Source organism: Puma concolor, chromosome E4, assembly GCF_028749965.1.
Source record: "Puma concolor isolate L17-30 chromosome E4, mPumCon1.1.hap2, whole genome shotgun sequence".
NCBI lineage: Eukaryota > Metazoa > Chordata > Mammalia > Carnivora > Felidae > Puma > Puma concolor.
The window spans coordinates 43,130,440-43,157,664 of record NC_141683.1 but is presented as its reverse complement, the minus strand read 5'-3'; the positions used below and the strand labels follow the sequence as shown (position 1 = coordinate 43,157,664).

The following is a 27,225-nucleotide window of genomic DNA, read 5'->3' as shown; positions in this document are numbered from 1 at the left end:
GTTCAGCCCTCCACTAGGCAAGACCTGGGCATCTCCTTGCTCACCTCCACCCACCACTGTTACGAAGGCCCCATGAGGGATTCGAGTCATACTGAGGCTATGTGGTTTCCCCAGCATGGCAGGCAGAGACACTCAGTTCTTGGTACCCGGGATGGAACTTTATATCTGCCTCAGGGAACCTGGGTCCTGTGCGATATATCCCCTCCCCTGAACTCTGTTCCCAATCAGAAATGTAATTGTTTTAAATGTATTAGTAGATAATACTCCACATGGTCCAATAGCCAAATGCACAAAAGGGAATACAGTGAAATACACTATATACTCTCATATCTTTCCCTTAGCCACCAGAGATCGCTTATGAATATGCAAATATGCACATGCATCCATATAAAGAAACATGGCACGTGGGAAGAGGACAAACCTTGGAGCCAGACTGCCTGAGTTTGAGACCCAGCACTGCCCAATACCAACTGATACATGACCTTGGGCAGCCTCTCTGTACCCCAGTTACCCCCATCTGCAGAGCATGACACAATCATAGTACCTTCTTCATAGGATGGGGGTGAGCTTAAACAACACATAGGAGCTCTCACTGTAATGGATGTTCTTTTCTTTCCTCTTTTACGGAAACGATATGCACTGCTTTGCACATAATAGTTCTACACCTTATCGTTTTCACTTCCTAGTGGATCTGTAGCTCATTCCCCTCTTAGTACATAAAGAGTTTCCTTGGTCTATTTCAGGGTTGCATAGTATTCCATTGGCTCAGTGCACCATAATTTATTCAGATGATCCTTCTTGGATGGACATTTTGGTGGTTTCGAATATTTTACTCTTACAAACAATGCTGCAATGAATAACTTTGTACATACTTTATTTTGTCCAAAAGTGATTAGGATAAATTCCTAGAAGCAGAACATTAGCCAACTGGTATATATGTTTGTGACTTTTTGCCATCCATAAATGTTGCACAGATTCAACATCCCATAAGCAACATATAAGACTTTCTGTTCCCCAGGCCTGTACCAGCAGAATGTATAAATTTTTTTATCTTTGTCAATTTGGTACGTGGAAAACAGTAAATGCTATTTCTCTGTAGTTTTATTTTATAATATCTCTTATTACACGTAATATGAAGCATCCTTTTATAAAATCATTTGTTTCCTTTTCCGTGAACTCTCTGTTCGTATCTTTTGCCTATTTTCTTATTATATGGTCATTTTTCTTATTGACTAGTGAAAGGTCTTTATATGTATTATTATGTATCACCATATTTTTCCTGGTTTAGCATTCCTCTGTAGAATTTGCTTGCTGGCTTTCCATACATAATTTTTAATGCAGAAGTTATCCATTTTTTTCCTTATGACTTTTGTATCTTATGTCATACTTTGAAACTTCTTCCCCATTCCAAAATAGTTATTAGATTACTTCTTTTTTTAATGTTTATTTATTTTTGGGAGAGAGGGAGTGTGAGTGGGGGAGGGGCAGAGAGAGAGGGAGACACAGAATCTGAAGCGGGCCCCAGGCTCCAAGCTGTCAGCACAGAGACCGATGTGGGGCTCGAACCCACGAACCATGAGATCATGACCTGAGTTGAAGTCGGACACTTAACCGTCTGAGCCACCCAGGCTCAGGCCTAGATTGCTTCATAATCTCCCACAGTTTCTTATTGCACTTGAAAAAATTTAAATCACTGAACTTTCCTGGTATGTTTCCTGATATAAGAAGTGAGGTATAGATCCAACTTAATTTTTTTCCAGATGGCTACTCAGTTGTCTCCACACTATTTATTGAATAATTCATCTTTTTTCCCAATGATTTGAAATGCTACCATTATCATAAACTAAATTCCCAATAGGTTTTGGTCTATTTCTGGATTTCCTATTTTGTTCCAACTGCAAGATGTCCTACACTATTTTAATTACTGTAGCTTTATAATATGCATTATAGCATCTAGGGCTAGTTTCCCATTCACTTTTCACCTTCTTTTTCCATATGAACTACTTGTTTTATTGCGATTTCTTTTAATTTGTAGGTTAACTAAGGCAAAACTAACATTGAATATGTCATTGACTATGATGTTGATTCAGATTGAGGAGAATTATATTTTTTCAGAAAACTATCCAATATATCAGGCTTTACAAACTTAGGGGTTTCCGAAGACCACCCTCAGGTTTGACAGTTTGCTAGAAGGACCCACAGAACTCACTGGAAGCTGTTGTACTCGTCGTTACAGTTCATTACAGTGAAAGGATTAACGCCAGCCAAGGAAAGAGGTGCAAGATGCGCCAGGCAGAGTCCAGGGAACTTCTGAGCACTGAGCCTCCAGCCTTCCTGATGGACCCACGGACAGCACTGCTCTCCCCAGCGGGCACATGCAACCATACAGAGTAGTGACAGCTAGGGAAGCTCACCTGAGTGTCCAGAGTTTCTCCTGGAGCTCAACCACAAGATGGGACTGACTGCCCATGGAGCTGACGTTTACAGCAGAGCAGGGATAGAGTGAATAGCATGTAACCCAAAGCTCCTGTCCTGAATCACATTGTTAAACTGTTTCGTGTGGCCTGAGGGCCCCCCCCCCCATCCCAGTAAAGAAAGACATTCTTATCAGGCAGGACATTCCAAGGTCCTGGAGCTTATCTCCCAGGAGCCAAGGAGAAAGGCCAGAGCTCTCTTTGAGTAACGTCAGGTTTTTTTTACAACACAAGTTTTTAAATGTATTTACATGGAGTTGAGTAATATAGTCTCTAAGGTTTCTTTTAATTCTATTCCTCTGTGGTTGTTATCCCCTTAGCATTTCTTTTTTTGTGGCTATTTCCTTCTTTTCTCTTGACAAAGTTATCTGACAATTTATAATTCTCTTCTTTTTCCTTTTTTATACAGGCTTCACACCCAGCATGAAGCCCACTGCGGGGCTTGAACTCATAACCCTAAGATCAAGACCTGAGCTGAGATCAAGAGTTGGACACTCAATTGACTGAGTCACCCAGGCACCCCTAGCCGACATTTTATAAATCTTATAAATCTTATTGCTTTTTAAAAGAATTAGCTTTAGGGCGCCTGGGTGGCTCAGTCAGTTAAGCGACCAGCTCTTGATTTGGTTCAGGTCATGATCTCACAGTCATGACATCGAGTCCCGAGTGGAGCTCTGGGCTGGGCGTGGAGCCTGCTTGGGATTCTCTCCCTCTCCTCCGCCCGTCCCTTACCTGCTCAAGCATGTGCATGTGTCTTCTCTCTCTCTCTCTCTCTCTGGCAAAATAAATAAATAAACTAAAAAAAAAAAAAAGAATTAGCTTTAAATTTAGTTATTAGCGACTTGTTATAATTTATTAATTATAAAAATGTTGTTTTATAATTTATTCATTTCTGCTTTAACATTTATTAATTTCTTCCTTCTGCTTTCCTTAGGTTTATGGCCTTTTTTCTAACTACTTCAGTGGGATGCGTATTTCATTTTTCATTCCTGTTTAATTTTTTATTAATTTATTATTAGACTATGTGTATTAGTCAGGGTTCTCCAGAGAAACAGAATCAATAGGATACTGATTTATATCAATATAAAACAAATTTATGGGCACCTGGGTGGCTCAGTCAGTTAAGCATCCGACTTCCCCTCAGGTCATGATCTCGCAGTATGTGAGTTCGAGCCCCACATTGGGTTCTGTGCTGATAGCTTGGAGCCTGGAGCCTGCTTTGGATTCTGTGTCTCCCTCTCTCTCTGCCCCTCCCCTGCTCATGCTCTGTCTCTCTCTGACTCTCAAAAATAAATAAATATTTAAAAAAATTAAAAAGAAATATATAAAAGAAATTTATTCTAAGGACTTGGCACACGCAATTACAGAGACTGAGAAGTCCCAAGATTGGCAGACAGCAAGCTGGAGCCCCAGGAGCACTGGAGGTGTGAGTTCTAGTACAAGTACAAGTCCAAAGGCAGAAGAGGATGATGTCCCAGCTCAAAGACAGGCAGTCAGAGAGAAAGAATTCTTTCTTCACCTTTTATTCTAGTCAAGCCTTCAACAGATTGGATGGGGCCCACCCATACTGGGGAGAACAATCTGCTTTGCTCAGTTTGCCAATGCATATGTTAATCTCACCCACAAACACCCTACAGAAACACTCAGAATAATGTCTGACAGAATAGCTGGGTCCTATGTGGGCCCTGATCCTATGGCCAGGTCAGGTTGACACAAAGAGTCTCACTATGCATTCTTCTCTGGACACTGCTTTAATTGTATCTTTTATGTTCTCATAAGTTATATTTTCACTATTGATATTTCATATGTAATCATTCCATTGTGATGTCCCTTGTAGCTTACAGCAGGGATGTGGGTTTTTTTATTTTTATTTTTTTAACATTTACTTATTTCTGGGAGAAAGAGACACAGTATGAACAGGAGAGGGGCAGAGAGAGAGGGAGACACAGAATCGGAAGCAGGCTTCAGCTTGTTAGCTGTGCTGACAGCTCAGAGCCTGAAGTGGGGCTTGAACTCCCCAGCAGAGAGATCATGACCTGAGCTGAAGTCGGACGCTTAACCAACTGAGCCACCCAGGCACCCCTATAGCAGGAATGTTTTGCTACTAAATTTAGACTAAGCCATAAGTACAATGACTTTCCCTTTTGTATAAAGTTGACTGATTCTCACAGGCCAATACAAAGGTGAACCAGGACCTCCTCAGGGCCCAGATGTTGCTTTGAAAGGATTCTCTAAGGGGGCACCTGGATGACTCGGTTAAGTGGCTGACTGTTGGTTTTGGCTCAGGTCATGATCTCATGGTTGTGGGATCGAGCCCCATGTTGGGCTCTAGGCTGAGCGTGGAGCCTGGTTAAGACTCTCTCTCTCTCTCTCTCTCTCTCTCTCTCTCTCTCTCTTTCTCTTTCTCCCCCCACCCCCCCGCCTCCCTCCCACTCACACATTCTCCCTCTCTCTCAAAAAAAAGTGTAAAAAAATAGAGAGGATTCTCTCAGAACTTGAAAAACCTCATTTAAATATCAATGGAAACATGTATCTTTTTTGCTTAAACAGGTTTCTTAAGAACCAAGGTCAAGAATTTCTCTGTTGAATCTAAAAGGGGAAAACAGAAGCCATCACTTCTCTCTTATCCAAATGATCATAAATAAAAATATTAACAAAAATTGTAATAACTATCATAATACCACCTAAAATATGTTTCCCGTGTTTTATACATGACCTCTTATTTCATTTTTGCAGGAGTTCTTAGAGATATCATACTCTACATCTTAAAGATGAGAAAACTCAGCCTCAAAGGAGATACATAACTTGCTTAAGATCACACATCCTTTTAAGCGAAGGAGCTAGGATTTCACACTGGTTGTGTCTGATTTAACACTATAGGAAAGCAAACACTACTGAGCCCATCTTTACCCTCTATCTTGTTCACTGACCCCACCCCCCCTCCATGTGTTCCAGGGCCCCTAGGAGATTAATATACATGCCTTAAAATGCCTACCAAGGCTGAGATGGAGGGAGGCTAGCTTTGGCCCTCTGTAAGTCTGCTCAAGGTAACGTATCTCTCCCTTTCTTGATACACAGGTGGTGCCGTGAGATCTAATTAAATGTTAGATGTCAATTAGGTGCATGCAAACCCTTTGGTCTCACTATAGTGTCCTTCGGCACATTCCCTCGTTCTATAAAATCTGTAGATTAAGGTCCAGATTTCGCAGAGAATAACTCTGCAGCCGGATCACCATCTGCCTGATTCCCCGGCCCCCCCACCCCCATCAGTAAGTTACCCTGAATAAAAGTCTATATCAACTGTATGGCGTGGCCTCCTTTCGTGTTTTCAGTCTCAAAGTGCCTTCTCAGTTTAGGGAATACTTTGCAGTCCCTCCTCCACCTTCTATGCAAATGCAAATGCAAAAGCCTATGCATTTTTTCAGGATGTCTCTCTTGACTCCCCTCTGCCCCAACTTGTAGCAATAAGATGGTTCTACTTCCTTTGGCAAAACTTATTTTCCAGGCAGAGAGAGGACGTTTGCTATGGTCCACCATCGATTAGGGAGAAGTCCAGCCCGGAATTCTGGAACAGAGACAGGCAGGCCACCAGCCATGGAAGGCCTTTGCCTGCAGAAGCCATATGGAAGAAGAAAATTCTGAGCCAAGCACTAATGAAGAGGAAGGAGAGGGAAATCAGGGCGGGGGCTGGGAGAGTGGGGGTTAGGCACAGCTGCTTCAGGAGGGGGACACTGACCATGGATCTTGCATGTGCTGGACACACCCGTCACTCATGCCAAACCCATCCAGTTCAACTCAGCTGTCTGGCAACTGCCCTTTAATGCAACGAGCAAACAACTTGCTACATTGAAGGTTTCAGTTAGTGTCTTTGGCCAAGTCTCAGCGGGAACCAGCACAGACAACCATGGGGGGGCTGGAGGCCCCAGTAGCAGCAGCCAGAGCCCAGGCTCGGCTCAGAGTGCCAGCCAACTGGGCGCATTATCAGAACCCTGCTGCAAAGAGATAAGGAACGTCCTGATCCAGCCCCTAGAAGAGCAGGACTTTATATAGCAGCCTGTGTAGGCTGCAAGGGAATGTCCTGGCCCCAGGCCTCCCAAGCCCAAGCAGAGAGGGGAGTGGGTGGGTGAGAAGCCAGGAGCTTATAAATAACCTCGTGTGCGCTGATGGGCTCAGTGGCTGTGTCTTACCAAAGCCTGAGATCTTGGGGAGGAGGGGTCACCTACAGATCGTTTTTATCTTCTTTATACTCCTCTGTATTTTCCAAGTTTTCCACAATGAACTCGAGCCCTTCTTTCAGTCAGCAAACATGAACACCATGTTTATTTTTAATTTTTTTTTTTTAATTTTTTTTAACATTTATTTATTTTTGAGACAGAGAGAGACAGAGCATGAACGGGGGAGGGGCAGAGAGAGAGGGAGACACAGAATCGGAAGCAGGCTTCAGCTTGTTAGCTGTGCTGACAGCTCAGAGCCTGAAGTGGGGCTTGAACTCCCCAGCAGAGAGATCATGACCTGAGCTGAAGTCGGACGCTTAACCGACTGAGCCACCCAGGCGCCCCATGAACACCATGTTTAAAAAGTGAAAAAGAGAGGCACAAAGGGAATTCCTTGAGCTAGGAATTCTGGTGACCATCCTTCTCCTGCTCATGAGTCCCCAGTCCTGGACCAGTCAGTCCTGTCCCCTCTTGTCTGATCTCTCCTAGAGATGCCCTACAGGTGCTTGCATGGACCCATTTCCCCTCTCCTCCAGGGTTTCTGCATTGCCCTTAACTTCCCCGCCCCCACCAGTTCAAATGTCACTGTTCTTGGCTTTGTTGTCTTTAGATAAGACGCCCCTGTTCCTCGTCTCTGCCTGGGTATAGAAAGGTCACTTAAGTATGTCTGTCCTGCCTGCTTCCTGGCCTCCTAATGCTAGCTTAGTAATGGGGGCAGGGAGGGGGGAAGCCACGATATTCCTGTATAGAGAATGTGCACTTTATGCCTCAGACTCCTTGTCTGTAAAATGGAGGTAATAATAACACCTGCCTCACAGAAATGTTATTAAGAATAAAATAAGAGTGAATGCAAAGTGCTTGACACATTAGAAATGCCCAGGTTGCCTCCTTCTCCACACCCACCCACCCCCTGAAGGACCATACTTACCAAACTTGGCCAACCTGACTTTCATTGTTTCCAAAAATAACTGCTCCCAGGAGGTGTGAGGATTCACCATCTTGACACTGGTAGTGATTCAAAGCAGGAGTTCTAAAAATGCTTCGGGAGGTGGCAGGCTCCTTGGAATAATAGCCTTCAAAGTGCCTCCTTATAAGGCAGCAGCCTCATTTGGATGTGTGAGTCATGGTTGGGCTGCTAGATAAACAGATAAAGGAATAAACATGTTGTTACTTTGTAGTAACGCCTTATGTAGTAGTCTGAGTTCAGCTCATGACCCTGGGGCAATGTTGAGGAGACAAAAGTAGGCGAAATATCAGCCAATCCCTATTTTTTGAGCAGTGCTATGTGCAAAGAGGCATTGTGCTAGGATTCGAAAATGAAACATAAACCAGATATGAAAGAGAGGCTGTGAAAGAGAGGCCAGTCTAGCTGAGGAAGTACAATGCAGATTCAGACAGAAAGCTCACTCAGCAAACAGGATATGAGCCTGGCAGGTGATAAGGTGGAGAGTCTGGAAGAGACCTTCCACAGGGTTCTGGAGGTCAGAGCAGGTCTTGTGGAGAAAATGAACATCATTAACAAGTGGGCACCAAGACATGTAGTTCCCAACGCAATCAGATTGGTCTGAGAGAAAGGATCTCACACGTTAATGTCAACAAGGCATGGTGCACACCTAAGTACACCATCTTGTTTGATCCTGATAACGGTATTCTGTGGTGTTATTCCCATTTTACAGAACAGAAAACAGCAGCTCAGAGAAGCTTGGAGAGGTAAAGTTATGTGCTGAAAGTTTCAACAGCAGAGGCAGAATTGGAACTAAGTTCTGCCTGCTCCACAGCCTCTGCTCTCGCTTCTGTCACCTGGCACCACTGAGACCTCCCTTAAAGCTGTGTCCCAAGACATGGGCTGTCTGTGACCAGCATTGGAGCTCTCATTCCAAGGCTGTGGCCTTCCAACAGAGAGGATGCTGCCCAGAGAGGCTAGCAAATTCTTTGGAGCTATATCAACATTGCATTGCCTGCCAATATCATGAGAGAAGACGGGGTGACTTCTAAAGCCCAGATCAGAATAACTTTGATGACATTTTATAGTTTTAAATATTTAAGCCCTTCCTTCCACATACTAGTATTTTTCCCAATTCAGAAACTCATCCCTTTTAACACCACAACAACCCATAATGAGCCGCATGAACTTTTCAGGAATGACATGGGAATAAGACAGGAACAATCTTCTAAAGGTGATTTTTGTCCCCAGCTTTAAACCATTCAGTCTTGGAGGACTTTTGTGACATAACAAACAGCACCCGCCAGTCAGCAGCGGAAAATTCCTCAGATGCACCTGGGTGCAGCCGATACTATCATCCAAAGGGCCGATATATCATCCATGACCCTTGGTGTTATGCCCAAAGTCAACTGACACCAATATTACACAAAACCTAAGCATCACATTCCTGAAGGCATCAAACAGCAATTATTGAGCGCCGGGCTCATGGTTCTTAAAACCAGTTTGAAATTACAATCCAGTAATTCTCACATTTATATATAGTCTATATAACTATGTCCTAATCATGAAAGAAGATGGGAAAGCCCTTTAAAAGAACAGTGTTATGGACTGTTACATTTCCCACCACCACCACCACCAAAATCCATATATTGAAATCCTAACCCCCAATATGACTATATTTGGAGATACAGACTTTCAGGAATTAATTAAGGTTAAGTGAAGTCATAAGGGTGGGGCCCTGATTCCATAGAACTGGGGTCCAATAAGAAAAGGGAGAGCTCCTGGTGACCTTTCTGTCTGTCTGACTGTGCACAGAAAACAGGCCATGTCCGGAGGACCCAGCAAGAAGATGGCTGTCTGCAAGCCGGGAAGAGAGGCCTTACCAGAAACCAAGCCCAATGACTCCAGAGCTGTGAGAAAATGCATTTCTGTTGTTACGCTCCCCAGTATTTTGTTATGGCGGCCCAAGCTAATGCAAACAGGAACTCAGGCTGTAAGGGAGCCATAAAACCAATACCCAGGGAATCAGGGCAGGGGACGGGGTACAGGTCATGGAAGCGACTTCCGCTCTTTTGCTGGGAGCACAGTGTTGGAGAGAGTGTGAAACAAATACCATTCCTCTTCCATGAATTTAGTAATACTAAACCTGGTCCAGGAAGTGTGACTTAGGTACACAGTAAGAGTGGCTTCCGAACCCTGCCTCCAGGATGAGTCACTGTGGAGCCTGCTCCACAAAGCCGAGTGCCCAGCGGAAAGCTGATGATAACCTATACTCTCTGGAGGCAGACAGATTCTGAGAGTCAGGGAGAAACTGAGCCAGGTACCCTCAGTGCCTTTTCCCAAGCTCATTAAATTGTTAAACCACTAGGGAGAAGAGAGGAAGGGACAGAGAGAAGCCAAGAGTATTATCCTAATCAAACTCCCTCTGTATGGAAACATGAAGAGAGGGGAAAGAACGTTCCTCTCAACACTCATCCTAGTTCTGTTCCAGGCAAACACATACCCCTCTTCAAGGCTCTCCAATACAGTACAACGTGTGTCCAGCTTTCAAATAAACAATAAGATTCACAACTTGCAAAGAAACTCCCCTTATTACACACATACACACACACATACTTAAGCAATCCTAGGACACATCCCACATGGAAGGTGGAAATGTCCAGTTGCAGAAACTGGGTGAGCTAATTTGTGGCCCTAGTTCAGAAGGGCACAATAAACATGTGTTGAACATGGCTTGCACCCTTACAGCAGTCTCTTCCTCTTTTGCTGGAAGATGGGACCATTCATTCATTTTTTTTTTTTAACTCAACAGATATTTGCTAAATGTTTATTATGTGCCAAGCATCGTGCTAGGCTGATTGATCCGGAAAACAAGAAGCCAAGAGATATTGGCAAACAGCAGCCCTAAACCAGCTATTTGCCCAGGACACCTGTGCCATAGTCCTTGTCTCCTCCCCAGCCCTCAACCTCCTTACCCAGTCAAACACCAAGTATTGACATTCTATTCTTAATGTATCAAAACCGCTTTACTTTTTTCCATCCTCTCTGTTCTTCCTGGGCCTAGGCCATCATGTTCTCTTTCTTGGATTTCTGCAGCAACCACTTAACTGGTTTTCCTGTTTTCAGACTTTCATCCGATCTAACTGCCACACCACAGTGCACAGTAAGAAATTTGGCGTCACCTAAAGATCTACCCTTTGTCTGGGTTCCTAGGAGGAAATCCCTAAACTTGCAATTTTCACAGCAAGAGGAGTGTCTTTGTTATTCAACGTTGGGCCCTCATTTATGCTCATGAGATGAGTCAGAGTGGGGCTGGCTGAGTCTGAAAGACCAACCAAGTGATTGTGGGTGGGGCTTTGGGCCATGTGACAGCCTGACCTTCAGGGAGGGGAAGTAGCCTGGAGCTTAAGTTCAACCATGTAAGTTATTATGCAATCAACCATGACTAGGTAATGAAGCCTCAATTAAAACTCTAGGGGTGTCTGGGTGGCTCAGTCGGTTAAGTCAGTTAAGCGTCTGACTCTTGGATTTCAGCTTAGGTCATGATCCTACAGTCATTAGGGCTCGTTCATAGGATCGAGTCCCACGCTGGGCTCCACCCTGACAGTGCTCCCTTACTAAAGCTTGCATGAACTAACATGGTTGGCAATACTTGTGCCTATGCATGTAGAGATGCTGGGAAGTAATGCATCCTGAGGGCCTAGAAGCTTCATGTTTGGAACCCTCCTGATTCCAATTAATTATATCCTTGACTAAGTCCAATTTATATCTGTTTATTATAATAAAAGTGTACTCCTAAGTATAACACTTTCCTAAATATCAGATTATCAACTGTGAGGGTAGTCATGAGAACCCTTGAATTTGCAGCCAGATGCTATGAAGAAAAGGTGATCCTGGGGACCCTGAACCTGGGGCTGGTGTCTGAAGTGAGGGCAGACTTGTGGGGACTGTGCCCTTAACCTCAAGTTGACTAACTCACTGCACACAGCCAGAGGGGTTTTCTAAAATGGGACTATGATCACATCACATACCTGCCTAAAACCTTTGAGGGATGTCTCCTTTTCTCCAGGATGAAGTCCAATGCCAAAATACGGGTCCCAAGACCTCTGATGATTCTGGCCCTACATAGCTCCTCAGTCTCATATCCCTCATATCCCCCATTCCCCTGCAAATTTGGTATTCCAGCCACACTGAGCCACTTGCCACTCCCTAAGCCTTCCATGCTCTCTCATTTTTTCAGATCTTAGAACATGTGGCCCCTCATCCTATAATATTCTCTCCTTTCTGCCTTTCTCCCACACCCTTCTCTTAGCTAACTCCTAGCAGTCCTTCAAATCTCAGCTTAGATGGCACTTCTTCTGAGAAACCTTTCCATATATCTTCCACGAAGTCAGAGCTGGGTGCTCACTCCTCTCAAGGGACTTAGCCCATGTACTGAAATGGCCTGGTTACTGGTCTGTCTCTCCAATCAGACCATGAACTTGCCGAGCATGAGGACTGTGTTTTCTTCCCTGTTATATCCCCCAGTAGTTAGCAGACTAACACAGAATTCCAAAGAGAGAAATGATACCTTTGCAGAGAAGAAACCCAGTAGACATCAACATGACAGGTGGTAAATGAGTAACTACACAGATGGGTTTTGGAAGGGTCTCCAGTCTCTTTGGCGGAGATTTGGAAAGCACCCTGGTTGTATCCAGTAGACAATTACAAGTTATCTTCCAAGATGATTCCGCCCAAAGGTTGTTAATCTTATTTCATTTGAAGTTGATTGTTGTGGGTTTCAACTTTAGAGGATAATTTTTTTTTAACTTTGTCTACAGAATTCTAAGAGAAGTCCCTATCTTGAGGTCTGTACCAACTGTGAATTGCCCTTTGGACGTTTCTTTGACCTATCAGTGCTATTTTATGTTTTCCACTCCATCTACAAGGTTATATGGCATTTGTGAAGACAGGGACAACAACAATGTGTTTAAACATAAATAATTGGATGATTTATTAAAGCAAAATTTATTACCAGTTCATACATGCCATATGCATCCATCCGTGCTTTCTTACTAATCAATACTTGATAAAGCACTTGCTGATTAGGTGAAATGGCATCTCTTTTTCCCTCCTTTTAGCTTTCAGTTAAAGCAATCAGCACAGACTTTTTCTTCCTTTTCCTTCCTTTCCTCTTCCCTTTCTGGCATGGAATAGTCGGCACCATGGCCCCACCAGGTACTGACAGCAGGAGAGGGCTTCCCTGTGGAGGCCCTTGGATGGCATACCTACTGGTGCCCAAGGACACAGGATGCTGGAGGGTGGGGGCAGGGAGTGGAGGTAAAAGATACAGCTGGTATGATTGGGAGATTGATTGTATTAAGCAAATAAGTAATCGTATTGAGCAAACAGGTACACATTGAGGATAATGAGAGCCAGGTTGAGAAAGGAATTGCAAACATAAAGAGGGAGAGAACAATAAAGAACCATGAACATGGAATGGAATTGGATGTATAAACATCAGCTTATTTTTTTAAGTATATAAATACAGGGATATATAGAAATAGCTACAGGTTCCAGTATGTGTATATACATATTTGTGCATACACATACATGTATTTCCTAGCTCCCTCCACCAAAAGGGTCTAGAAGCAATGACACCCCACTAACAATAAACACACTAGGTGGCCAGATCTTGATTCCTAAACACCATCCTCCACTGAAAGGAAGCAGTTCTCCCTGGGGAAAGGGGTAATCCAGGCTGCAGCAGGAAAAGTACAAGATGAATCTGAGTCATGTTGTTGTATCAGACTGCCAACAAGTGCTGAGATGATGGGGGCGTGTCAGAAGGATGTGGGAGCATCCTGGAAGGAACACTGGCCGTGTCTGAGACGGTCAGAGTATCAAGATAAACAAGGTTGGCAATGGAATACAATCTACTGAATAAAATGAGAGCCCTTACTAAAATAAATCTATAAACAAACACAGAAAATGGGAAAGCTCCTTATTAGAGTAACCTGCCAATTAACAGAAGGAGAAGGAATGATGGAAATAGAAAACAATCATTTGGCAACTGTCAGAGTGGTGGGTGCAATAAACAGAGAGAAGAGCAGCCCCAAGGAGCCACATCGAGAAAGTTGTTAGCCCTGCCTGGAGACTCAGGAAAGGCTTTACTCGCAGAGGCGTCATTTGAACTAGTCCTTGAATGAACACATTTCGACCGGGCAGGAAAGGTCATTCTCTACAGATTAGGGAGAATTGGAAGATGTTATTTCTAGTTATGTCATAAATGATTAATAACTTGCCAAAGCCCCAGGGACAAGTTTTCTCCAGTCCTGAATATTCTCTGTGATATCTCATCACACCGCACAACAGGATTCCTTCCTTATATTCTTTAACGCAATTATATATTTGAAACATCTTCTTCCTCTGTTCATTTTCTGATAACATCTGGAACTCCAACATCATGGTAGGGCTTCAGCCTCCTCACTCTCTTTTTTTGGTCCTTTGCTCTAGGTCTATCGTTAAGAATTTACCTTCTTCCTACCCTGTTACTTCCTGTTTTCCTAACTTCAGGGGCTTTTTATTCGTTGGGGTGCAAGGTTTCATTCTGCCTTGAAGCACTCTTCCCATTAGCTGGGGGATTTTTTTTGACAAGAAAGGTGTATCTAAGTCCATTTTCTGTAAAATCTGTCACTGCCTAAGTGGTACCCTGCTGCTTGAGGCCTCATCTGTCTCCATGGCAATGTTCTGAAACTATTCTGCTTGTGTAAGTTCAAGGCCCATCAAATCACTTATCATAACAGAGCCATTGTAGCCCACCAATGCACACACATACACGTTCCATGCATCACGGCAACATTCACAAATGCAGCCACGGTTTGTATTCGTTTCAAAAATCCTTTGAAACGGACAGGCCACTCATCAGCTGACTCCATTTACTCATTCACTCGTTCATTTATGTATCCAGGCTTCACGGAGGAGACACAGACATAAAAACACCTCCTCCTGGGGGGTTGGGGGTGAGAATCAGGGATGGCTTCACCAGGAAGTGGCCAGCTGAGACCACCGAAGAGGAAAGGCTTTCCGGACAAAAACAAAGCATGGACAAAGGCATGAAGATGTGAATGAACATTCGAGGTAACAAAGGAAAAGTGTTTGATAATGAAGCAGAAATGGGATGGAGGAGGAATGTACAGAGATGAGACAGAACTGGTGCTAGAGAGAGGGGTAGCACTGAGGTCCTGAGGGGCTGGTAGAAAATACTAAGGAGTCTGCACTCCTTAAGCAATGAGGAAGGTCTTAAGAGGAGGTGCAGCATTATCAGATTTGCATTCTGGAAAGCTCTCTTCTACTGCTGCCCCAGGTTCAATTAAAGGCCCAGAGCCAGGAACAAGCCAGAAACAATCTGACCAGAGATCAACTTGGGGGGTGTGCACAGGAAAAGAGTCAAGCACCACTTAAGAGGTAAGCCAGGTTCGACTGCATGACCAATTAGATGGAGGAGTGACAGACACCTTGAAGATGGCTGGGCCCATGTGATGTCAAAGAAAGAAGCATAATGGGGGGAGAAGATGAAGCACGTAGTTGGGGACAAAGATATTCTTGTCCTCCACTTTCCCCACACCTTCAATTCTCTATCACAGGGATAAAACAATGACAAGCTAATCCCCACTGAGGTAAGATGTAAGGGCTTAACATGTGACACCCTCCACCGCCACCACCCCCTCCCCCCCAGCCCCCCCCCCCCCCCCCCCCCCCCCCCCGCCACCAGGAATCACGTTTTCAGTTAATAAGAGAGTACCGTGCAGCCAATGCTAATCAAGGGAATGACTCTCCTATAGTGAAATTCTGGGCAACGTGACGGGCAAGTTGGGGGATGTTTTCAGGTGGGGAGATCTCCCCAGCATCCCTAAAATCCCATCACAGAGGCTATGGCTAAAACTCTTAGTGAAGAGAACGCTGTTAACATTTCATCTTCATTCCAAAGAACCCCGTTCACACCATAGATAAAGAGATCTTCCTCCTGGGCAGGCTTCTGCTCTCTTAGCATGGGGTGATGGGACAGCAGATGTCACAGAGCTATGGGGTCACTGAGTTCAGGCCCTGGCCCCGCCATTTACTTGTTGTGTAACCGTGGTCATGTTACTTAACCTTTCTAAGACTCGATTCCGTCATTCATTAAGCAGGGGCTCAGAACACCTGCCTCTCAGATTGGCGTGAGCCTCGATGTAAATGGCAAGGTCGCAGTCCACATTAGTGCCTTCTTGTGCCACCTCACCCCTACCCCCACCATCTCATTTCAGATTTGAATCTTCATCAGTCACCCTCGCTACCTCCACCATTTATCACAGTATCTTTCAACACCCAATTCACTTGGAGAAGCCTCATTCTCTACACGTTCATGGGCTATTAGCTGCCCTGACAACTTCAGGTGATGAAAAGCCACCGTTCGGGCTTGGGCCGCAGGCGCTCAGAGCCCGGCCGTGAGGGCTGTGCCCCAGAACCGCCTGCAGGAGGCAGCATCGGGCAGCGTGAGGCCAGCCGGGCCGCCTCCTGAAAACCGCTGGAACCCGGCTGGGAGGAACCGCCGAGGAGGCGCTGGAATTCAGACTCCAGGTGACAAAGAACCCAGTTTACGCACGCGGCTCTGACACTCGGCCTCCCAAGGAGTCGGGTCTTTGGGGAACAGGGGAGGAGGGAGTGGTTTCGTGAAAGCACCCCGGGCCCCGGCAAGTCCAGCGAGGTTTTTCCCACACCCACACCTGGACTTAGTTACCTCTGAGCATGGCACCCGTCCTCCAGAAGCAAAAGGCATCTCCTCTTTCCCCAGCCTTAGGGCCCCTGTTGCAGACGCCCCTTCCTCCACGATGTGACGGGATGAGATGGGGAGCTAGCTCCCCCACACGCAGTTTTAGCGGCTCACGTGCTCAGCCCCATTCGGGAGTCCTGGAGGAGACAAAAGGAATCAAGGCACACAGCTCCTGACCCTTCGGAGCTATCAACATTGTTGAAGACGGGCAGATGTGAAACCGGAGAAAGACACAAGGGTACGCGTCCTCACTGCTGTTTCTGGGCGGGCACGGCCGGAGTCTCCTTGTTCCCCCAGCCCCAGGGCACATGGCCTGGCCCGGAGTGATTTTTATGATTTGTGAATTTATTTACATGGAAAAAGAAAGGGACAAACTGATTAAAACCACCCAAGGCTGCCCAGAATGTGGGATCACAGTAGGGACAGATGACCTGAGCTGTGGAAATTGGGAGAAGGGATTTATTAATGCAGGCGGCATTAAGCGGCCTGCAAGATCTGGGGGACTTGGTCACTGGGGGCCTCAGAGCTCAGAGCCAATGAGAGACGGTCATCACTAACTCTCCTGTTGACTTGAGCTGGGGTGGGGAACTGCGATGTCACCATGACATCACCACCTTCCAGGAATCACTGAGTCAGCTTGAGGCCGCAGGCAGGACCCACTCACTTCCTCCAACAGCGGGGGCCACTCCCCACCCCCGGCGAGGCTTTGAGCCTGGGTTTTCACCACCATCCACCAGTGCTCAAGACAGTGAGGGCCTGGCCCAGAGTCCGTCAGCTGGGCAGGGACACACTGGCGTGGTGCCAGCGGCACTCACTCCCACGGCGACCCATGCTGTAGGGTCCGCTGAGGAGAGAGGTCCCTGAGGAGAGGTGGCCGTTTCAGCTTTTCAGTCACTTGTACCTCCTTGTGAACAAACTGAGGTCTTTCTTTCTTTCTTTCTTTCTTTCTTTTTTAAGTTTATTTATTTTGAGAGAGAGAGAGAAAGAGAAAGCAGGCACGTGAGCAGGGGGAGGGGCTGAGAGACAGGAAGGGAGAATCCCAAGCAGGTGCCACACTTCAGCACAGAGCCCCACATGGGGCATGCTCTCATGAACCATAAGGTCATGACCTGAGCCGAGATCAAGAGTTGGACACTTACCCGACGGAGCCACCCAGGCCCCCTGACAAACTGAGGTGTTTCTAAGGAACTAAGTTGTGAAGGAGGAATTAGGCAGGAGAAAGTAAGGGGAAGTTGGGGCTGGGGGAAGAAGTATCAGAACAGAGGTGGGGAAGGCTTTAAAAAAAAAAACAAAACCTTGCCCACTTCACAAACGAGGGTTGTTCCAGATACAGTGTCATACCTCAGTCAGCGTGGGGAAGCAGGGGGCTTGTCCGGGCCCACCGCTCTCTTGTAAGGTGGGCAACTAGACGGCCATACTCATCCAGTGGCCGGAAACCCAGGAACAGGGCCAGGGCTATTTGTAGCCCTCCGGTGATGACTTTCTCTTGCCCCTTCCTCCCCAGGTCAGACCCTCCCCTTCCCTGTTAGAGGATTGAAGCCAGAATCTGTGCATACTATGTCAGAGTCTATTTCGCCTTTTCCTTAAACCCAGTGCTCTGTAAGCTAGTCTTATGAAGATAAAAATTAACCAGTAGGCAGTAATGAGATTTTATAGCATGGCGAAGGTCCTGTACTTTCTTCCTCTCTCTCTCTCTCTCTCTCTCTCTCTCTCTCTCTCTCTCTGCCTCCCCCCACCCCATACACACACACACACAACCTGCTGTTTTGATCTTTTATCGTATTCTTTCACTTAATGCCAACAAAAGCCTACCAGGTAAGTATTGCCATTTCATAGACAAGAAAACTGAGATTCAGAAAGGTGGAAGAAATTTTCCAGGGTCACCCAGCTAGTGGGTGACAAAGCCAGTCTCAGAAGCCAGGGCTATCTGACGCTAAGGAGCTGGGGCCTTACTACTCAGATACTCTGACTCAAAATAAGAGCCTCTCCTGAGTCATAAATTATAAAATTAGAATTTCACTCACCAAGTCACAAAATCTTAAGGTTGGAAGACATTTTAAAGGTTGTCCAGGCAGATGTCCTGAATTACCTGAGTAATGTCCTGGCTTCTGCGTGGAGACACCAGCTCCAGAGAATGCATTGTGTCCTGATTCAGCCAGCGCCCGCTCAGAATTATTAAACATTTCTTTTGGGTTTGAAGCTGAAATCTCTCTCCCTGTAATGTCCACACACTGAGTCTGCCCTCAGGAATGTGGAGGACCTTGAGTAGTGTGTCACTCCTGAATTGTTTTTCTCTAGACTACATGCTCTAGATTCTTCTTACCTACTCTCATGTGGCAGTTTCTGTCTGAACGGGGTCTGGTTCGACAGGTCAGTCTCACAGTGAGACCCCAGCACGACTCCAGTGCTCCGGAAGGGAGCTGACCAGCCCAGAGAAGAATGGGACCAGACTACAACCCCTTCATTTTATCTCACAGAACTTTTTGTTGTTGTTTTCTTTTAAGTGTTTATTTGTTTTTGAGACAGAGCATGAGCAGGGAAGGGGCAGAGAGAGAGGGAGACACAGAATCTGAAGCAGCTCCAGGCTCTGAGCTGTCAGCACAGAGCCCGACGCGGGGCTCAAACCCACGAATGGCAAACTGCGAGATCGTGACCTGAGCCAGTCAGTTGCTTAACCAACTGAGCCACCCAGGCACCCCCACAGATCTTTTTTTTTTTAATGTTTATTGATTTTTGCGAGACAGAGACAGAGCACAAACGGGGAAGGGGCAGAGAGAGACACTGAATCTGAAGCAGGCTCCAAGCTGTCAGTGCAGAGCCCGATGCAGGGCTCAAACCCACGAACCGTGAGATCATGACCTGAGCTGAAGTTGGATGCTTGATTGAGTGAGCCACCCAGGCGGCCTTATTTCACAGGTCTTAATATTTTGGAGACTCATTTTGCTCTTGTTATGAATGAAAACCTTTAAGTGCCTTTCCCCTGTGCTGACCCCTAAGCCACATCCTCTCCCACCCCTTGTCCAGCTGGGTTTCTGATGTTCACGACCTGCTCTCTCCATGTAGACCATGCCTAACAAGTACTCCTGGCAGTCTGGCCATCCCTCTGCCCTGGTACCCCTGCCCCACCAGGGTTCAGCCTCACCTTCCCTCTGGCGCCAGCTCTGTCTACTCTGAGACCCTGCCAAGGGGTCCCCCTGACCCAGTCACCCCTCAACAGGCATGCTAGCTTTTAATTGTCTGCCAACTTATGCACCCCCAGGCGTCACCTGGGAAGTTCTGGAGAAGAAGCAAGGGCTATGGTGTCGGGCCCTCCCTCTGCTGAAACACAATCTGCCAGCATTTCCACTGCCATGCATACCCTGTATAGACACCTACAAGGGGTTCTCCTCCCACTGATCCAAATCTGCTTTCTACTTCCTGTCACCCCATCTCAGCTGTTTCCACCACCTTGCCCCCCCACCCCCATCTGTGGCTGGTGGGCAGGGCACACAGTGCCTCACCCCCTTCTCATCCCTTCTGAGTCTTGCTCTAAGCTCCTCTAGGCACCAGATGAATATTTCTACAGGACAGGTACTTCCTTTGTGTCAACGACTCTATTCTCAGCATGATGGCTTAACGCATTGCTCTATGCTCAGACCCCCAAGCCTTGCTCTAGATACAGAAAGGGAATCTTCTTGAAAAGTAGAAAACCTTTTCCTTCTCAAGAACCAGGCTCTCAAGATTATTGATTATTAGCGTGGTATGGATTTTTTTTAAACCCAACTTAAAACATGAAGCCGAGCAAGACTTCTTTGTTCCCGGATGGGGCTCCCCTGAAACCACAAACCCATTTATTCAACGAGTAGGAAACTCTTGGTTCCTGAGAGCAAAAATCCAGTATTCCAATCTGAAAAATAATATCTTGTTTCTTCTTTATGCCCAAGACAAGACAAACATCTGAAAGAACTTCCCTCTTTTGCATCCCATTCTCCTTACAGTCTTCTGTCCTTGCCACCAAATCCTTCATGTGTCCCAAATTCCGTTTCTCCTAGATCTCCACTTGACTCTTAATGTTTGTTTATTTTTGAGAGAGAGACAGAGAAACAGAGCATGAGCAGGGGAAGGGCAGAGAGAGAGGGAGACAGAATCTGAAGCAGGCTCTAGGCTCTGGGCTGTCAGCACAGAGCCCAATACTGGGCTCAAACCCACCAACCATGAGATCGTGACCTGAGCCGAAGTCGGACACTTAACTGACTGAGCTACCCAGGTGCCCTCCTACTGGACTCTTCATAACTACTTCTATTAGTGATCTTTTGAGGGTCTGTTTCGCTCACTCATCATCCCGCCTTGTAACATCATGTTCACATCCTCCAAAGGTGTGTTCCCATCTGCTCATCTCACTGGGCTTTCAACACAGGTATTAGCATATTAAAAAATATTTTTTAATGTTTAATTATTTGTTTTGAGAAAGAGAGAGCAGGAGCAGGGGAGGGGCAGAGAGAGGGAGAGAGAGAATCTCAAGCAAGCTCCATGCTGCCAGCATAGAGCCTGACTCAGGGCTCAATATTGGAAACCATGAGGTCATGACCTGAGCCAAAACAAAGAGTCCAGACCCTGAACCAACTGAGTCACCCAGGTGCCCCGGCATTAGCATATTTAAAACCAATTGAACTGTGATTATTTTCACCCCAGCTGTATTACTCTCAATGTACTTAATATGGATGGGAAAGTGGGGCTTGCTGTATAAATGACATGGCCCGATTTATTATAAGCAATTATAAGCATAGATGCAACAAGGTCTAAACCAATGGTGACCATACCTCCCTGCCACTCTCCTGGAAACATCAGCCCCTATACCACTCCCATCAGATACTAACTCCAGCACCTGGACTTCTAAGCTTCATTCTCATTCAACCCATCAGTTCCCTCCAACCACCAAGGCCTCACACAACTGCCTTGGCCTCAACTTGGAGCCAGTCCTCAATCAGCAGGATTCTGTGGGCTTATGCAGCCTCCACCCTCCCCCCCCCAATCTCTTCCCACTCCATAAAATTTCCCAATCACAGAAGCACATTTTCATTTGCTTTCTCTAAGGCATTTCAGATTCGTTCATTCATTCTGCTAACATTTATGAACACCTTCATCATCAGGCACTGTTCTGGGCCCTGCAGCTACAGTGATTAGCAGGCTGCACAAAGCCAGGCTTTTAAATTTTTTTTTTCAACGTTTTTATTTTATTTTTGGGACAGAGAGAGACAGAGCATGAACGGGGGAGGGGCAGAGAGAGAGGGAGACACAGAATCGGAAACAGGCTCCAGGCTCCGAGCCATCAGCCCAGACCCTGACGCGGGGCTCGAACTCACGGACCGTGAGATCGTGACCTGGCTGAAGTCGGACACTTAACCGACTGCGCCACCCAGGTGCCCCAATCCAGGCTTTTAAAATTCCATTCTGGTGGAGGAGATGCCGAACACACAAGGACACAGTGAACACACAAGAGCACCGTAGATTGTGACTGCATTCTTCGAAGGAAAGAAACAGAATCTTTGTAAAAGAGCACAGAAGATGGCCCTTAAGAAAGGAAGATCAAGGAAGATTTGTCTGAGGAGGAGGCTAATATTTAAACTGACACCTGCTAGGGGCACCTGGGTGGCTCAGTCATTTAAGCATCTGGCTCTTGGTTTTGGCTCAGGTCATGATTTCATGGTTTCATGAGTTCAAGCCCCTCGTTGGGCTCTGTGCTGGCAGCATGGAGCCTGCTTGGGATTCTCTCTCTCTCTCTCTCTCTCTCTCTTCCTTTCCCTCTCTCTCCCCCCCTCCCCAATTTGTGCTGTCCCTGTCTCAATAAACAAACAAACTTTAAAATAAAAAACATAAAAATAAAAATAGACACCAGCCACATGAGAAGAGGCAGCAGGGCAGCACAGAGGAAAAGTGGTCCAGACTAAAGGGTAGTCAAGAGCAAAAGCCCAGCACCAGGGAGGAGCCTGGAGGCAGGGAGACACCCCCAGGCCTGGCAAGGTCAGGGTAAGAGCTGGATTTCATACTACCTGCTGGGAGGCGACGTAAACTGATAAAAATGGTCAAAGGTCCCTCTGGCCACTGTGTGTTAGAACTAGGGACTGGAGCAGGGGAGGGAGTGGGGAGGAAAGAAGCCATCCAGGCTATCGCCCTTATCTCCACAAGAAATAATGACCACGGTGCGGGTAATGGCGATGGAAGGCAGCGGAAAGATGGAAAGACGGAGGTACAGTTTAGAGGGAGGTAGATTTTAGAGATAGGACTGACTTCCGTCATATTGTCGTTGTCAGACTTTAGGCAAGTGCGTGAAGGAGTATTCACACTGGGAGTCAGAGAGACAGGCGAGGAGTCGGGACAGGAGTCAGAGACTGGGGCCTGGGAGAGGTGTCCTGCTGTGCACAAATGATTTGAGTGAAGAGCTGAAAGCCTTCTAGAAGGATCAGTAGGGGTGGGGGTAAGAAGAGGCAGAGGTGTGCCAAATACTACAACCTGAACTTTGAAAGAAGCTGTGCTTCTTGCACAGTGTCATAACTCGTAAAGTGTCTGATGGGGCATTTCCTGATATGACACAGGACTGTTGCTCTCTCCAATTGTTTCAGTGTAAACACGAGGATGGGAGCCATACGCACACATTTCTAGACCAGCTCCAGAACTTGCCTGTATTTGTAACAATGATTCTGCGAAGGAAAGAATTCCAAGTTCCTAAGAAGTGACCTATAAATAAACCCTTGGAGCACAGCTTGTAGGGAAGTTACTCTGCCTTACCCCACTGAGGCAGGGGGGGCTAATTCCCTTTTCACACTTCACACTTGCCACAAATCTGCTTTTTCTTACAAATCAGTATTTCTGCTGCTTACTCATGTTCAGCTTGTGGCCAATTATGACACTCTAGGATTTATTTTCTTCTGTAGTGTTGCCCAGAAGGGTTTAAGCTGTTAGTGTTTGTGCCAATTCATAGTAGAATGGCCCAGAGGAGTCATAGCAGGAAACATTTTTAAGAGCCCTTTAAAGAGAGCCATACCTCCTTATAAGCAAAGGCTAAAGAAAGTAAATTATTTTAGAGTCAAGGGTGAAAACAATTCCGTTTTTAAAGACCTATAAATGTAACCCAAGATTTCCCAGACCTGCCAATCTGAGACACAAGAACAATAGGAATGCATATTTGGCTGGTTCTGAACCACATTTGTTCTAGGTCCCCCCTGAGACTCCCCACCCAGTATCTCTGGGTGTCTCCAGGAGGACGCTCAAAGTCTCCAGAAAGGACAGTGGTCAGGAGCTGAGACAGATGGCACTCCACTGATGACCAGGGGTATGAGCCTCAGTTTTCTCATCCATAAAACGCAAAATGTAAAATACGAACGTAGGGATAAATCTCACCTCAAGGGGCTGTTCTAGGGACAAAACGATCTAATACCCACAAAGGATCAGAGCATGGTGTCCAGCGTCCAGGAACCATTCAATAAGGAATACCCACCACTACCGCAGCCATCACATCACATGATCATCAATACCCACACTACTCCCCCACAGCAGATCTCTCCCCCCTCCCCTGACCAAGGCATTCTTTCCAGGCCCAGCTCCAGATTACCATGCCTCAGAATCCAGTAGCAGCTCCCAAGGATCTCTGCAGTCTTCACACAAGTGGGCTCCTGGCCAGCCAGCCCCGCCAGACATGCCCAGGCTTGTCTCCCTCACTCTCAACCTCAGGCCGGACGGCCGACAGACCAACTCAGAGGTCCAGGAACACATAGGCAGAGACACAGCACTAGCAGTCCTGCCACTCCCTGCCACTGGCTGCCCCCTCCCACAAGGCATGCTGCCTCCCAGGCCCCCAGGTCAGGAGACCACCAGCCCTAAAGAAACTGGCTCCTGTCAGGGATGGTAAATGGAGGCATGAGCCTTCCTGAGAGTCTCTGAAATTGTTACTAGGCCCTCAGAGGGGTCAAAGGTGAGAGCCAAAAATAAATCACCTACAATAAAACCCGGCAATTGGGAGAAAACAGCTGGGGGCACAAGGACACGTGGTGCGGAAGACAGAGGAGAGGTAGGGGTAACACATCAGCTCCCCTCAACTCTTCCCCCGCGAAAGCCCAGTGCTGCCAACACGAAGCCAAAAAAGAAAAGCACTTGAGGCAGCATCCCCTCAAATGCCAACTCTGTCATTTGTAGAGTGACCTTTGACAAGTCTTTCACCTTCTGGGGAAGCACAATTTCCTCATTTAAAGCCAGGAGAGCAGCCCACGCTGCACACCCACCTGCAAGGAGGCCACTGCCGTCACCTTCACCTTGACTCTGCTCAGTGGCACAGTCCTCTTCGTCTTCCCTGTGCACTTGCTGTGCGCGCTGGGGGCTGTCAGGCCTGGAGAGTGAAGGGGGGCAGAATACACCACCCCAAAATAGGCCACTTGGAGTAAGGATTTTCAGGTGAAAGCAACTGAGCTCTCTGCACTCCTGCTATTTGCCCAGAATCAGCGCATACATTTACAAGAGATCCCTTATCAGCCCAGAGAAGGCACCAGAGGAAGCTGCACAAACTTCACCAACCAGCCCTTATCTTCTTCCATTAATTTCCCCGAGATATTTGCCTTCCCAAGTTCCCCACTCTTGGAAGGCTACAACCCTTTTCCTTTGTCTCATCACTTTTCTACAAGTGTATTGTTCTTTTGTTAAGATGCTCTAGAAGCCCAGGTTCTGCGCACCCCTTCGGGTTACTCATCACTGAGTGCTCCCATGTGCATGTGAAATGTGTGATAACCATGCGTCTTTTCTTTTGTTAATCTGTCCTTCGTCAAGCTAATTTGCAGGGCCCCAGTCAATGCACCTATGGCGCGCAGAAGAAAAAGAATAATTCCGCCCCCACTACAAAAGCAAAGCTGGTGGTGGCCGGAGAAGTGTCGCTCTTGAGGGAAGAAGAGGCTTCATCGCTCCCAGGGGTGTGCACTTGTAATGCAGGCCAGGACCACAGGGGAAGCCCAGAGCATAGGTAGGCCCTTAACTCAGGAAGAGGAAGAGGGGACCTCCTGGGAGGGACACCTGACCTCCTTGAAGGACAAGCTGGGAGTGCAGGCGTAGAAGATAAAAGACCTTCCAGGAAGGGAACCGGAGGCGGGAAGGGAGCTATAAATGCAGGGTTTCTCTTGCGGGAAGGAGTTGTGAAGTGAGTGGAGAGGCGAGAAGCCAGAGGGCCTGGTGTGAGTGGGAAGGGAGCTCTGGCTGGAGCCCATGGGACTAGGGAGTACCCTGTCCAGGCCAGGAACAACAAGCCTCATGTGCTTCAGGACACAGGCCACACTGATGTCCCTGCAGGGAATGGAACCAGGTGGCAGGGACTGGTTGGGAGACCACCGCGTAAGTCTGCAGAGAACAGGGGCCAGAGCAAGGCAGCTACGACAGAAAGAGATGAGAGGGGAAATGGAGAGAAGCCACCGGCTCAGGTCCCGCAGGGAGGTCAGGCTGCAGTGAGGAGCAATTTGACAGACCCGCGGGTCTCCTTCTTCCCACCGCACCTGGTGGCTTCCACACCTTGCTTCCTTGAACAAGACCAGCCTGTGACTAGCAAAACTCTGCAAACAACCCCTCGGTGGGTCAGTGGTGCCCTGACTGCAAGATAGAATCGTCTAGGGAGCTTTTAAAATGCCAGTGCCTGAGCCAGTCTCCAGACCCATGAAATCAGAATTTCTGGGGGTGCTTCTGTTCTCCCAGAACAGTTTCTCATCCCCCTTCACTGGACAGTTTCCTACCTACCTGTCGACTTAGCTGAAACCTGCTTCCTGTGCAAGGACGTTCAGACTCCCCCTGGCCCTATGCTATTCTTGCCTGTGGATGCCTCTGTGCCCCCAACTCTCAGTCCCTCAGGGGTGAGACTTTGGCTTATGTATCCTTTATCTGACCCAGAGTAGACACTAGATACACACTTATTGGATGAAAAAAGGGAATGAGTGTATCTTTTTGATAAGCTGCCTCTTCCTAGACCTCTACCTCCTCATTAAGGATGGAGACTAACCCAAATCCAAGATCTGGGTTCAGATCTGGGTAGAGTGTTTGAACAGAGGTCAAGAATTGGTGAAATGAGGGACCAGGAGTAGTGAACAGCCTGGATGACTGTCTCTTTCCCCTCTCATGCAGAAGTAAAGCCAGGAGAAGGAAGCTGTCTCTTTTCTCCAGGTCAGGCAGGGCCATTGGCATACCCCTTGAGCCAAAGTGCCACCCCTGCCCCACTGCTGGCCTTCGTGTCCCTGTGGAAGGGTGGACAAGGTCTTCCTTGAGAAAACCAGAGGAGTAGGTCTTGCAAGACGAGCCTTCTAGGGAAATCCTTCATCTATAACTTCCCTGAAGGTCTGAGGGACCCACATCTGGGGGCAGGGACTGTATAGTTATCTTTGACCCTCAGCACCAGCTGGTAACTGGGCCCCACAGCTCCCAGAGCATCTAACATCCTGATGCCACTAGGAGATACAAAATGTAAAGGCAATCCCAATCAATGAGCTCAGCACCTCAGGGGAGAATGAAGCAGACAGACATTCAAGATGAGGTTTTGGGGTTGATTCTCAGGGAGCCCCTGCTATTCCCTGTGGCCACCTGGAAGTCGAGCCAACAACTGACCTCACCAGGTTCGAATTCAGATCTCCTTTCTGTCCCCTCCCCCACCGAAAAACACCCCTGCTCTGTGACTTCCCCATTTCTATAAACAACCACGCCATCCCCCCAGCCAGAGCTGCATTCCGCTCCGTGTATGATTGATTCCTCCAGGCCGCCCGTACACCTCTCCACCCGTGCCCTCCCCACTGCTCACAGGGTGGCCTC

The 27,225-nt window shown here is 47.0% G+C and overlaps 1 protein-coding gene across 1 annotated transcript in view; it reads right to left on the bottom strand.

The window, feature by feature from the left end:
- CACNA1E (calcium voltage-gated channel subunit alpha1 E) overlaps positions 1–18,832 on the bottom strand; it is a 660,165-nt gene extending 641,333 nt beyond the window's left edge. Inside the window, exons 1-2 of the mRNA XM_086694634.1 lie at positions 18,512–18,832; positions 16,390–16,559 (exon numbers count right to left, since the gene is read on the bottom strand). The gene's annotated coding sequence lies outside the window, so the exon portion shown is untranslated. The remainder of the gene's footprint in view (positions 1–16,389; positions 16,560–18,511) is intronic.
- Between the last annotated feature and the right edge of the window lie 8,393 nt (positions 18,833–27,225).